The sequence below is a fragment of the Buceros rhinoceros genome, unplaced genomic scaffold, assembly GCF_000710305.1.
Source record: "Buceros rhinoceros silvestris isolate BGI_N320 unplaced genomic scaffold, ASM71030v1 scaffold42333, whole genome shotgun sequence".
Taxonomy (NCBI): Eukaryota; Metazoa; Chordata; class Aves; order Bucerotiformes; family Bucerotidae; genus Buceros; species Buceros rhinoceros.
Genome location: NW_010406096.1, coordinates 1 through 867, shown reverse-complemented (window position 1 = coordinate 867; position 867 = coordinate 1).

The window sequence follows — 867 nt, the reverse complement described above, 5'->3', positions numbered from 1 at the left end:
GCGTGGGAGAGCTGGGCAAAGGAGTGGAGAAATCGAAAGAGTTTAGGCCACTCACGGTTTGCAATTAGTTGATTGGGTTGTTTTTTTGTTGTTTTTTGGAGGTTTTTGTGTCTTCCACGTGGTGCTTTCAGAATTTAGTTATTCCTGCCTGAGTGCCAGTTGCTGGGAAGAAGAGGAAACCTGTAGAAGTAGGGGTTTTTTTTTTAAAAAAAAAAAGATAGCCTTGTTACTGAAACTTCTATGAGCTCTTCCTGTGCTAAAAAAAAAGGCATTAATGCATGTTCCCCCTATTTATTTGCACAAAGTGCAGCACATTTTTTCTCCACTTTTTGGTAGTTGATACAAGCTGCAGGTTAAAGATCGGTGCAAGAATAACTCTGCAAGAAGTGGAGTAACTATGCAGAATAATGAACACACTGAATAAAGACTGGTTTGAGTGGGGTAGTGGCAAGGTGCGGGGTACCGGCCGTCGTAGCTTTTAAGTCGGTTTGCGGTTTTTCTGCTGATAGGATTGTTTTCTTCAATTGACTTTCATTATCTAGGGCTAAAAAATATAGTCACTCCACCTAGCAAAAAATAAAAAGGATTGTTAGAGGAGTTTCCTTACATGCCTGCCAGGGACCGTGGAACTCAAATCGTACTCATCATCTCTTCTTGTTCATTCCTTGGGAAAGATTTGCGTATGCGATGGGTTAGTGGGACCAACACTGGAATCGCATTGGCTTCAGTCGAGTCTGGAGAAACTTCTCTACTGGGGACTAGAAACCTGTTTTCTCTTCCTGTGTCTCACTCAAATATTCTTTATTTGTATTTGCCTCTCTAATTTGTCCACTTGTTTTATCATTCCCAGATATATATATATATATA